Source organism: Leptonotus elevatus, chromosome 17 (assembly GCF_054856555.1).
Source record: "Leptonotus elevatus isolate MCC_2025b chromosome 17, RoL_Lele_1.0, whole genome shotgun sequence".
In the NCBI taxonomy this organism is placed as follows: domain Eukaryota; kingdom Metazoa; phylum Chordata; class Actinopteri; order Syngnathiformes; family Syngnathidae; genus Leptonotus; species Leptonotus elevatus.
In genome coordinates, this window is record NC_141255.1 from 7,081,273 (window position 1) to 7,094,756 (window position 13,484).

Consider the following 13,484-nt stretch of genomic DNA (forward strand, 5'->3'; position numbering starts at 1 on the left):
TTTATAAAACAATTTTAATGCTGCTTATCTAACACATGTCCTTACTATCCTCAATTTTGATCTTCACAGGTTCAAAGGTTTTAGTGTCAGGCTATAATTTTTTTTTAATCATAATTAATCGCATGACTTCAATATTTAACTATACAAATCACAAATTGTATTGCATTCAAATGTACAATAAAATATTTGTTTCCAAGTTTTCATACTCTTCATAACATAAAAGTGGAAAAACTGTTAAATTAATAGAAATATGACTGCATACAATAATTTCATAATTATTCATAAAATTGAGTTAAAATTAAAAAGATGTACTGCACAGTAAAAAAACGAGTGCGATATTGATTTTTGTTGACGTCATTTTTATGCCACTAGATAGCACAAATGCATTTATAAGACGTTGGTGACAGCTCAGTGCGTTTTTCTTTTCATATTAAGAGCTATCTAATCTTTAACATGAAGTAACTTGTGAAATTCTGCACATTTTTAACTCATTCACTGCTATAGACGTCAAAAATTTGTTTGAACTATTTCTATTAGTTTTACACTTTTCCCACTTTTGTTAATAAGAGCAAAACCTTAAAACAAATATTGTACATTTAGAACAGATATAAAATTTGTGATTAATCGTGAGTTAACTAGTAAAGTCATGCGATTAATTAAAAAAAAAAATTAATCACATGACTTCAATAAGTAACTCACGATTAATCACAAATTTTATATCTGTTCTAAATGTAAAATAAAAAAATCTAGGTTTTCACATTTGTTAACAAAAGTGGAAAAAAAAATGTTAAACTAATAGAAATAGTTAAAATGAATTTTTGACGTCTATAGCCGTCAATGGCAGTGAATGAGTTAAAATTGTAAAGTACAACTTGACTCCACAAATATATGCATCATTGTTAAATTTATTACTGATATATTTTGATGTGGACGTGTCTGCAGTACCCCCAGCACAGGCTTTCCAAGTAAGGGACAGTCATTAATTGCGGCAAATTTTTTTTTAGTGCCATTAACGGAAATTTTAATTAAATCAAAATGACCGCACTAATATATATATACACACACACACACACGCGCACCCCCGCACACCCCCACACGCACATACACACACAAAGCTGCTCTAGAAAGTTCTGCGGAGATCAGTAACGTCGTTCTGGCATGTACAGAGCAGCCAGCACAACCTCTTACTTTGGGCATTAGTGCTTGGTGGAGGTACACTTTCTGATTTTTAACACTCTTCATGGAATTATGAGGTAGTTGCAAAGCCGTCATACTGCTTGTATCGCCCGTCTGCAGCCTGCCACTGTATTCATCACGGAGCTGAAAACGAAGCTAATCACCGGCAGACATTCCCAATTCAAAGCTGGCTTTTGGGGAGGGAGGGGGTCGAATTAACATAACAAGGAATGAAACGGAGCGAGTGACGATTGTTTTCACCTGCCGGATGGAGAAGCGGCTGATCGGTGCCTTTTGTCGATAACGTATCGCCCCTCAAATGACATTTATCCTCCAAACTTTAAGTGTAAAGACTTTAGAACAGTTGTTCTTAAAATAGAGACCCCAAAGCCCCGGCCGGGGGTGGGCAAGCCGTTGCTTGGGGTTCTGCAAAATACATTTCCAATAATTGTTATATTGCATAATTTGAAAGAAAGTGCAAAAGGACAAATCTCACTTAAGGGCAATCAAGAGATCTGACATGATGATGATATCTAGAAAAGTGGTATTATTACAGGAATAGTCTTTTTTTTTTTTTTTAAGAATAAAAGGTTTAAAAATACTGAGAACCAGTGTCCTACTTACGTACACATGGTCATTTTGTTTCAACGGTGCTTGGATTATGAGGTTGTCCTTGGGAAAAAATTCTCCCCTGGACCAAAAAAAGTATGTAGACCCCCGCAGGTGACAGGTGGGGTCTCACTTTCGGGGACGAAACTAAGAAGAATTCCGCAGCATTGTCAGCACTCTTCTGAGAATTTGTGAATAGCAGGCAAGAGTTCTTGTCACTGCTGTCACGCATCAGTGTCTCGAGAAATTGGAAACACGTTCAAATACAAACCTTGACATTGCCGGATATCTGGATGACATTGGCCACTTTAAAACGGCGTGGCCTGCAAACGCAAGCAATTACCAACGCCTAACAATGTTTTTTTGCTCGCAGCGTACCGGGATATTTTGGTCTCTGCCATACAATATTATCTAATCGCCCCGATCTGCAACTGCTCTCTCTCGTGGGAGCAGACTGGCCTCATGCATTAATTAGACTCTCTTTGCCAGGTCACCACCAGGGCCAGAGGACATTGGGAATTATTCATTGTATCAGCAGAGTCGTTGGACCTCGCCGGAAAAGGATAAGTGTTGATGAGGGCACGGGGTGTCTGAATCTCCTCCTACGCAACCCCTGGCTTATCCTTTTCTTTCTGCTTCCCTCTCCAGTCCGACTCGTTCTACTCCTGGATGTCAAGAGGTGCGAAGAAAAGGGAGCATCTCTTTCTTTTCCCACTCTCTCAGCGGGAAGCCCTCTTTAGACTCAGCAGCATGTCACAATTATTATTCTCTTCCTCCACCTCCCAGGGGCCTCCTTAGCGGACAACTTCTATCCTTCCCTTTTCCAAACGTCAGCAAAGGAACTGTTATAGGCATTAGGTCCTGAAAGTCCAAACTTGTTTAACTTTCCTTCCTCATAGAGTGACGTGCTTGTATGTGAAGCGAAAGACAGATGCTTGACAGGACAAACAATTGTGTCGCAGTCTGACATGCCGCAAAGTTTAAGCATATTAAATCGCCCTATTTTCTGGTCCTGAGAGATAACGGACAAAACAGAATTACTTTTTATACCAAGAGACCGGCTCTGTATGGGAGTTTACATCATAACAGTAAATCATCATAAGGAGTCAGACAATTTTGGAAAATTGCGATGCTAAACTAAAAGCCTCTCTACTTATCCCTTGGTGAAACCGTTTCTCTGGTAATGGCCCTTGTCTTCACGAGAACAATTGACAAGGGGAGGACAAAACAAGACAAAGAGGTTACCATTAAAGGGCACAAGCACAATTAATTGCTTTTATACAGATGGTTGTGTCTCTGGAGCTTCTGGCCTAGTCCGACAATGTCTTTGAGCGAGACGTTCTGTATTTTGCAAATTTACATTATAACTGCTTCCATAACAAAGAAACTCACAGGGACAGAGGCTATGTTTACATATGGGTAATAACGAGGGATGGGACGATACGGGTAACTCACGATTCAATACTGTGACGATATGTGGCCCACGATAACGATAACATCACGATACACGATATCTACGATATTCGATATATTGCCAGAAATTTTGTCAACCATATATCACGATATTCAGTATGTGAGTGACAGTGAAAACTTGCCGACTGTTTTTCTTCGCCAATACAGTAGTGTCTAGACACCAGTTCTTCGCCACTGCTTCTGCTTACTTTACCACCATTTAGGGATCAGCGCCCCCACAAACAGGACAGGAGAGATTAAGTACTGACGGTGACAGCAAAGAATCATAAAAGTCACGGTTCGGAATGGATCACGGATTTGAGTCACAGTTCTAATCGTTTTTTTGGGGGATCAGAAAACAAAACAAAGATAAATTGATTTATTTTACAAAACACTTTTGCCCATTAAATAATAATAATAATAATAAAAAATTAAACTCAAAATGTCCAATTTGGTAATTTAAGATTTAGGAACACAACCTTAGGTGCAATAAGAAGCAGATACATTCGTATATTATACCTGTTCCATGTATAAAATAAGGTATTCATGGCTTAAAGTTGTTTTCTTAAAATCTGAACGTCAATATTTCACATTTTGAGTTGAATATTTTTATTTATTGGAAAAGTTGTTTTTATAAAATAAATGAAGACAAAGTTCTATTATTTTTAATTTTATTTTTTAAAATAATGATGAGGACAGGACAATTTAGGGCACAATCCCTTCCTTTAAACATGGAGAGTGAATTACGAAGTAGCCTAGGCCCAGGGTATTGAAAAAGAAAAAAAAAGTAAAGAAATGCAAGCCAGGAAGGTGTCACTCATTACTGTTGCTAGCCCTTTTTTGCACTTCATGGCCACCGTACCGCCAGGCAGTAACGCTAACACTAGCTGCTAGCCACTAACGTCAGAGACTTGCGGCGTATCATACAATGATGATGTAATTAACTAGCGGTTTCTTAGCATCCTAAATTAGCGAGTGAATATACTTTCGGGATGGCATTGTGAAAATGTTGGTAGAAAATATGTAATTTTAATGAAAACTTCGATATGTAAGCTAACAGGTCGAAAAGGAAGTCAAGCTGGCGGTCACGTCGCCGCGCAGGCCGACTACAAAGTAAAAGCCCATTGACATACATCAATGTATTGTTTGGTAAAGCATTATTTTTTAAGTTAGCCTTGGTGTACACGGCGTGTTACGTTGAGTATGTTTCCAGCTTCATTGACATGTCTGAATGACGGGGAAAATCCATTATGTGCTTTGCGCTGGTGTGCCGTCATAAAATAGCGATATGGCCGTTAGTGTATCGATATATTTATTGCAACAGAGGGCACAACAATATATTGCAATATAGATTTTTCCCCCCACCCCTAATGATAACCCTTTCAAAACGCTAATATTAACAATGTTTGAGTTTTCATGTAAACACACGCAAAAACCTGAATATATGCTAATTCTTATTTGTAAAAACAAAAATTAGACCTCTGGGCTACCGCTTTTCTAACTGGAATATTTGGTCATATTAACACAATCGTAATACCTTGTTCGAAAGGATCATTGGTTTGCGTTCTGCGTATGCTCTATCCACAAGGAATCTTGGTCTTTTGAGCACAGGAAGTACTTGCATGTGTGCAATTCTGTCCACTCACGCATGTGAACTGTTTTTTCCGAAACTTTCAGAAACCGGAATTTTGACCTTAACCCGAATATTGACAGCATGTAAACAGAGTTTGCCCCCTCAAAGGCACATCTCATGGTCAGACAGAATGTCAGCCCAGCTCGGTCCAAGATGCAGAAACCTGCCTTTTGCAAAAGCCTCAGACAAGGGGAGGCTGGCAGCTTGGCGCAATCACAAAATTCCACTAATGACAAGACTGCCAGGTGTATCGCCAGGTGTGGTTGATTAGAGGGAATGCGACGCACGGCGGCGAAGGTGACAACCGGCGCCGCGTTCCAGCTGCGAGTCGACGGAAGTTCTCTGATCAAAGTGCTGTCGAGGACGCCAGTGTCACAAAGTGACAATGACAAAGAAAGTTTTCAAGACTTTGGGGATTTTGACTCCTGATAAGACTGATTAAAGGCTGGATGGCTCAAAATCACGTCTGATCACAGCCAGTAAGACACAATAATGGCCATCATTTGTCAGGATTTTTGCTCCTTCAAGCTGGATTTCAAGGCCAGATCAACTGGTAAAAGCTTGCTACTCAAAATAAGTTTTTTTATTAAACTATTAAACTATTTATAGGGCCATGTAAATAGTGAAGGTTCACAGCATTTCCATTCATTTCATGCCAAGAGAGAGAAACATTTAAAGTTTTTTCATTACAGATTAAAGTTGTCTGAATTACACGGCACACTTTTTTTTGGTTTGTTTTTATTTTTGACGTGACACGATTCCAACTCGCTCGTTTCAGTTTCAAGGCGTTTTAATCAGCGTTCGTTTCAACGCGCTGCACGGAACGAGAACACTGGAGGAAGAGCGCTATCTCCTTAGCGGCGCTCAAATAGTCTAATTTGTTTGAAACCCAAAAATGTTCACAAAGCAATCACGAGATAATGCAAAGGCGCCGACACCAGGCAATCACTGCGCCGGGGAACTCCATTTACATTCTGACAGACTTTGGGGTGACAATAATAGCGGAATAATATGGGATAATTACTGGAAAAGCTTGTGAAATTTCTGTGGTTGTGATTGGACGCAGTGTGCATTTGCATTTTCTTAAAACATTTGGCAAATAGACTATTTAGCAAGTGGGGAATGCGTTTCCAAAATGGAACGATGTACCCTTTCTCTGACACCCTTTTCCCCAAACGAGCCGAGACCATGACTCAAATAACATTCAATACGAATTTTGTTAACGTAAACAAACCTGTTACTAAAAGCAATTTATCCATCTTAGGTTGATCACTCTGATCACGGGTAGGACTAAGATATGCCCTCTTTTATTGTCCATATTACTTTTGTATTCTTTACAATTAGATAGCTAAGTTTGTTCTTGGCCTGTTAGCATACGAGCTAACACAACTAGCATGCACACTTGAACACTAACATTAGCATTAACTTGCAACTCTGTTAAAGTAATTAGAGGAATACTAAATACTAAAAAAATAAATAAATGAAGAATGAAGTTAGCGTTGAAAAGTGGTGGACTCATTGGGCCATACACTAAACCGTCCTCATAAAACTGAAAATACAATTCCAAGGAAAGTCCAGAGCCCAAATAGTCCAAGGAAGAAGAATATATGAAGCAACTTTGACGTTTAGAGAGCTATATTATTATGGTTGCTATTCTTGCAAAGGGCACTTTTTTTTTTAATCATCATTCAGCATTTTATACGTTTTTCCAAGTTCAACCCGGGTTTATGTTAAATATCTCACTGTAAAGGGGGTCCGTTTTATAGGCAGCAGGAACTGAGTACCATCGGACTGTCAGCGGTTGTGGTGGAACTGAGAAAGCGCTGTAATTTTTTTACTACCTTTCGTGACCACGAGCCAGCGAGGGCGCATACCCTGACGGTCAAAAATCACCTTCTTCCAAGGGGAACATTCAACTTAATTTAAAGTGTAATGGCTCCCATCAGTCAGTGAACCTAAAGCATTATTCCTCGGACACGCACGAGCGCGCCGTCATTAATTCCCTCGTCATGATACTTTGTCAAAAAAGCCGCTGACCGCCAATTACAGGAGCTGCTATCGATTTTGATTAAACTTGTCCCCATTTTGGTTTAAATCGTACTCGAGGCTATACTGTCTTTTTAGTAGAACAGCACAGCTGCGGCCAACTGATTTCACAGAGACAATTTGCTCTTTATGAATGATGTTACAGATGATTCAAGGCGTAATATGATAGGCTTTGATTTGCTCTGTGTACTTTTGTCTTTGCTGCGCAAGCCCTTTTCTGTCGGTCACAAACCGACTCTGAAATCTCCCCATGTGAATCATTTATCATTCAAGTGGATTGACATAAAGAGGGAGACATCTCTTGAGTCTTGCTGATGTAGCCACCTCACTGTTATTCAATTACAGCGCAGCTTGCTTCCCGGAGACCACAAAGGCTAACAAGCCCAACATTCCCTCCCACATTCCAGGAAGCAGGACGACGATCATGTGCAGTTCCGTCAAGGTTCACTGAGATGCGAATGCTAGGACAGTAAGCTTCCCCCATGCAACATCGCTAATCCCTTAGCGACTGGCTCGATTGGTGCCTTACAGATCGATCGGCATTGACCGGTTTTGATTGATTTCTGTGGGAACAGAGGGCTCATTCGACTAAAAGCTCACAACCAGTAGATGGGTCTGCTGCAGGTGCGATACCAACTGACAAATCAAATGTCTTATCCGCCTTTTCAAATCCATCAGTGTTTGAAATGTTAAAAACCTGCAAAAATAATGTATAGATTTGCTTCTAAATACTTTATACGTTTGAAGGTAATTACTGACAACATGTGCAAAGACTGAAAATACTTAACATTTAGGGAAACAGGTCATCACTATTTCAGTTTTCCTGATATATTTTTGGTGGGGGCGGGGGATGGGGGTGTGGGGGGGCGTAGAAGCATTAGCGTACCTCGTTGTCCGTCGTGAGTATGTACACGTTACCCACAGAAAAACCGATGAGCAAGGATAAAAAACAACAACAACTTGGCAGCCAGCGTGGTGTTGACCAGGGCTGTTAGAGAGCCTCATTCTTGGGGAACGAGTTACGCGAGTACTATTAAAACTGCTTTCCACCATTACAGGTTTCCAGATTTGTTTTGCTAAAACAGGGCTTGAGCTGTCCCTCTCCTGCTATATAAGAACTTGAGCACTTATGTTTGCATCAGCGTCGCTGCTTTAGAGTGCCTTATTGTCAGCCCTGAGTGCATGCATGTCTCAGAGAGAAGATTTTTGATTACATTTTACAGAGGTGGGCATCATCATTGACTGGAATTGATGATTGATGGAAGTGCCCACCTTTTGCCGTGTGCTTCAGCACTTTCAGTGAATGCTTGATGATGCGAAGCCTCACAAAAATACACAGATTGAGAAGGACCGTGTGCACTCATCACAATCGACAGAAGTAATCCTGCTTCACTCAGTGCTCAGTCAGTGCATTTTTTCAAGGCTTTGCATTATCAAGCATTCGCTGAAAGTGATGAAGCACACACCAAAAGGTGGGCACTTCCATCAATCATCAATTCCAGTCAATGACGATGCCCAAAATACACAATAGAGCAAAATATGAAAATGGGGACTGGCAGACCACGCAGCTATTTTCTCGGTACACTGAATTGAAGTCATTCTATTGTTCTCTTTAGCTAGATCGCGTTGGTTTTATTCCAGAAAATCTCACAATTAAAGTTCTACAGCTTTTGAGTGTTGTAAATTGGAAACTATTTACCGAACCTCACAAAGGGGGGCATTTACCTTGCCTCTTTGACTTCATTCAAGTGGATCAAATGGCCCGCCAATGTGCTCCCGTTGTCCATTTCGACAAAAATAAATCCCTGGAAATCATTCCCACTAGCGACCCGCGCTTTGGATTTCATTTCAGAACGGAAAATGACCTCTATTGCCTCGCTGCTGCATAGGGACAGTGACAGCTGCCTAACTTGGCAAGTGATGTCATCAGCGTGATCGTGATCTGCGAGCAAATGGCCGTTCCAAAAGACAAAACAGCTCGCTGATCAGGCCCCGATCCATGCAGGAATCCATGAGTGCGTCGGGCGTGTGTTGAAGCCATCGGAACGAGCTGCTGGCACGCGCCGCGCTCCCTGGCAGTGGCTGCTCTTTGATTATCCCTCAAAAAGTTTAGCACATAAATGGCAAAGCACGCTTTGATTGCTTGAGAGGCTGCACATTCCCTTAAATACCATTCCAATTTTTTATAGACCAATCAACAGCATTGCACCACCAAATTAATCATCTTGAAGTTTTGGTGATTAATCCCCTTCACCTCCTTATTTGATGCCTTCAGTGTTCAATAATATGCAGATTTGGTCTTTTACTTCTGCAAACAGATGGCAGGGAGAGACAAGCTAACAAATGGATTCTTCTAATCCAACATGCAAGGGGTCACTTGTTTGAACTTCAAGTTTTCACAATGCATGCACGTATAATATTCCTAACCATGTACACGTTACGGACCAACAATCCAAATGCTGTTTGTATGCGCTTAGAAAAACTGATTTCATTTCATTTTCTATAGTGAGCTGGAGCTAGTCAAAGCTGACTGGGTGAAGGTCGCCAGTGAGATTTTAAATCTTGAACTGTGAGGCAGCCACGTTAAACATTTGTCATGGCATGCTGCAGAAGAAAGATTTAATTAGCAGATTTTAAATTACCGTGAAAGCAATTTTTAAAAAATCAGCTAAGATGAAAACATTCCGATTTTGATCATTTGGGACCTTTGGCATGGCAAGAATTTTTATTTGTTGCATTTTCATGAAATGACTTGGTAATGTGTGACTTGGTAACCGCCTGCAAATAAGAAAGGGACTAATGTTGAAATAATAGTCGATTATTATTAAGATAGGAAATTATTTAATTAGGAATATCTGTCTGAATATTATTATTTATTTCCAGCATTAATTGTATTTTTGTTCATCATAACAACAACAGTCAATACATTTTCAACATAACAATTTTACAAAATGATGAAATGAATTAATTCAACAGCATAATTTCATGCTACAAACCAATATATTATTTATATATATATATTTGTTTTTAGTAATTGTGCTTTTATACACTTTGTAAAAATACAAATAGACAGATGTTTTGGTTTAGCAATCCAGATTGTTCCACAAACTGAGACCTTGAATTGAAATAAAGCTTTTTTTTTTGTTTCACTCTGTGTTTAGGTTTGGAAAAATATAAGTTCCTCTTAATTTCTACTCGCGTTCCCTTTTTTGGAACCTGTTTAGCAAGTTATTTGGTTAAATTTCATGATGAGCTTTTATACATTATTTTAAGGTGGTTATACTCCATCAAGTCATTAAAATTTGAAGCTCTTAATTGTATAAATAGTGGGTTAGTGTGATCTCTGTATCCACATCTGAAAACGACTCGATCAGCATGCTTCGGTCGACGAAAGACGGGTTCAATATGGGTTTTGCTAGCACATTAGCACATTCAGTGAAAAAATGCAGATAGATTATTATTTTTTTAAATCAGCCCCATCTCAAATGCAAAGATAATCACCCTCAATTAAACCTAACCATAAGAGCATCAAAATTCCATTAGATGGCACCAAAGTAAAAGTCAATTCACTAATGCCTATTGGCAAATGTAAGAGTTCCCTGTATACCTTTTGTGACATTTTTGTTTGGTGCTGCGCTGTGATAATAATTCTCCAAAATATCATGTGAAATACAACCAAAACACGAGGAATTCCAAACTAAGCTCTATAACATATAAGTAAAGTCTGCCTTTGAGTCCAAGTTAATAAACTCTACACAACAAAGAAAATGCACAGAGGAAAACATTCAATGATGTACCTGAACACAACATTTCAAGGACAGAAAAAGGAGAATACAATGCCAAATAAACTCACAAGTGGGCTTTACATATCTGCGCACACAACTATTGTAGGTTGGGGCAAGGCCACAGCAAAACCACATAAGCCTCTAAACAAGTGTAGTTCAATGGTCATACAAGTACTGTCAAAGAAAGGTAAAATGTTCAACACAGCGATCACACAAACAACACAGATTGAATGCAGAGAAAAAAATATGATGGGCCAGAACTGCTCAGCATTTCTCCCCATCGCCAAGGAAACATTTATGTATCAATTAACACAAATACGAGGGGCTCAATCTAGACTGAAACACATTTCGTCTTTCACAGCATTAATTGCGCTAGCAAATATTCACATGCTAACTGCTTTTAACACAAATGAGCTCCGACAGCAAGTAATAACTCACAGCATCTTTCAGGCGGACGGCTCATGAGAATACACCCACGGCCTTCTAATCGTGGCTACTGCTTCATGTCTTTCCTTCACTTGCATGTTGCCAAGACAGCGCGTGCTTATGGTAGACCGAATAGAGAACCTACACACAGCTGTCGTATGCTTATAGAAAAGTACAGTGAACCCTTACTGTTCGTCAGAAGTTTGGGATGACTTCACGTGTAACAAGGGAGATAATGTAGATAAAATATAATGTTTACAATTAAGCACTTTTATACGCAAGGAACCAATGGCGACAACTCACACAAAAGCTGTAATTCGCTGACACCCACATCACTCACCAGACGCCAACAGTTAACAGAGAGCCAAATCCACGATCTTACTTGCTGACACCCATGTCACTCACCAGATAAAGGCATTAACAGATAACCAAATCCAAACTCTCATTCGCTGGCACCCACGTCACTCACCTGCCTAGGCCGCGCCTTTTAAAACAACACACACTCAAAATCATTGATATTACAGTAGAACGTGATAATAACGCAGAATATATTTTTTCCAATCACTCGACTGGGATCATCGGTAGAATACTAAATGCTAAAAGTATTTGTTACAGCTACAGAAAAATCCACAAGGAGAAGTTTCTTCCATCCGGAAGTCAAGGACTTCACGTTTTTAGCATATTTCCTTTCTCCCAGTTCTTCAGTAATGCTGCGAAATGTGTTCAATGATCCTGATGGCAGCGACTGTTGCAAAAAGAGGCTCAGGTCAATGGCGATGCGGCGGCAGCCTTTCCTCCTTAATGACGCCTCAAAGTGAGAGCCCCATCATTCCGCCTAATTATTGCTGATTGCATTCATAATGTCATGTCCTGATATCTTGGAGACGCCGTTGGTGGTCCAGGAGGGGAGGAAGGGCGGAGGTTGGGGTGGATGCTGTTTTTCTCAGCGTTAATTGGACGTCGGTTTGGGGAGGCAAACAAGCGAAATGTATTTTTTATGAGATACCGCGGCAGATTTGTGATGTCGCGACGCCACGCCTCGTCCTCAATTAGGAACCCCGTTGCAATAGCCTTTTGTTCAAATAATAAGTGCTGTTTGGGCTACATAATGTCAATTCTAAATCTAAACAGACCGTTACATCATAAAAGTTCACATACTTGAGGACATCAGACGCAAACAGTTTGTTTTTGACTTATATTATTTATTAAGGGAAGGAGAGAGAGATTAGACAAGCACTCCGGGAGCAATTCTAAATCTTTCAGATCAGCAGTGAAGGGACGGCCAAGCTGGTAACAGAGATATGGAGGCACAATGGCGAATCCCTCCCACGCATCCCTTGACAATGCAAGGCAGGGCCAGTGACTCAGAAACACTGATGCACCTACTCTATATGCGTGCATAGTGGAACACTCACACCTGCTGCCTAAAGAATAACGAAAAGACAATTTAGCCCCTGACTACCGGCTCCCTTTTCTCCCAAACATGTCTTATTTAAAAAAACATCCATCACAGTCCAAAGCAAGGTCAAGCTCTACAAATGCACATTTTAGGTGCACTTGGCTTTCCAATAGAATATCCGCAGAGTCCTTTCTCAGTGTTATTTTTGCTTTGCACGTCAAAAAAGCTCAAGGCTTTGCCCTGCGTTGCAAGAGGCAAACAAAGAGAGTCAGCCGTGATGCATTTCTCGAGCTTTGCTATCCACAAATCCTCGTAAAACACTCCTGATGTGTGCGTACTCCAGCGTTTATTGAGCGTGCCGCTGTAAAAATGCATGGTAAATGCCTCACAGCACATTTTTGTGTTCTACAAAAGTAGGCAAGCAACATGGCAACAATTTGTGTATTCAGATGAAATGTAGAGTATAAAGTACTGGAGTAAACAAATATTAACGGATTTTATTTCCCATTTTCTTTGGCAGTCGAAACTTGGTTGTCAAGACCAGGTTGTGCTTTTTTTGGGATTGTCCACAAATGCCCAGTTCAGGTAGATAGTCCCTCATCTTCTTGTTTCCCTTTCAGATTGTCCCGTGTCGTCCTTTTCAGTCTAAACCTGCCTCCTCTCTAAAATCAGCTTCCCTCATGCCGTCTGTCCCTCTATATATCTATAAAACTTTTCTTAGGTCTTTCTCAAGCTATCTTGCATGGTAGTGCCATACTCATCACCCTTTTATCAATATTCTCGCTATCTCTTCTCTGGATGTGTTGAAATCATCCAAGTCTGCTGTCTCTAACTTGGTCTTCAAAACATCTAGCTGCCCTTCTGATGAGCTCATTTTGAATGTTATCGTACATCGTATGTTTTTAACTCATTCACTGCCATCGACGGCTATAGACGTCAAAAATTAATTTAAACTATT